Source organism: Bison bison, unplaced genomic scaffold (genome assembly GCF_000754665.1).
Source record: "Bison bison bison isolate TAMUID 2011002044 unplaced genomic scaffold, Bison_UMD1.0 scf7180017864527, whole genome shotgun sequence".
NCBI classification, from domain to species: Eukaryota; Metazoa; Chordata; class Mammalia; order Artiodactyla; family Bovidae; genus Bison; species Bison bison.
The window spans coordinates 9539603-9539869 of NW_011495078.1; the positions used below are offsets into that span (position 1 = coordinate 9539603).

A 267-nucleotide genomic window follows, 5' to 3' on the forward strand; every position below is an offset into this window, starting at 1 on the left:
TACTTTGCCAACAAAGGTCCATCTAGTCAAACCTACGGTTTTTACAGTAGTCATGTATGGAGGTGAGGGTTGGACCATAAAGAAGTTGAGTGCCGAAGAACTGACGCCTTTGAACTGCGGTGTTGGAGAAGACTCTTAAGAGTCCCTTGGATGGCAAGGAGATCAAACCAGTCAATCAAAGGAAATCAGTCCTAAGTATTCATTGGAAGGACTGATGCTGAAGCTGAAGCTCCAATACTTTGGCCACCTGATGCGAAGAACTGACTC

The 267-nt window shown here is 45.3% G+C and overlaps 1 protein-coding gene across 1 annotated transcript in view; it reads right to left on the reverse strand.

Annotated features, from left to right (window-relative positions):
* Positions 1 to 267, reverse strand: part of ITGBL1 (integrin, beta-like 1 (with EGF-like repeat domains)) — a 236932-nt gene that overhangs the window by 222905 nt on the left and 13760 nt on the right. The gene's annotated exons all lie outside the window — the stretch shown is intronic.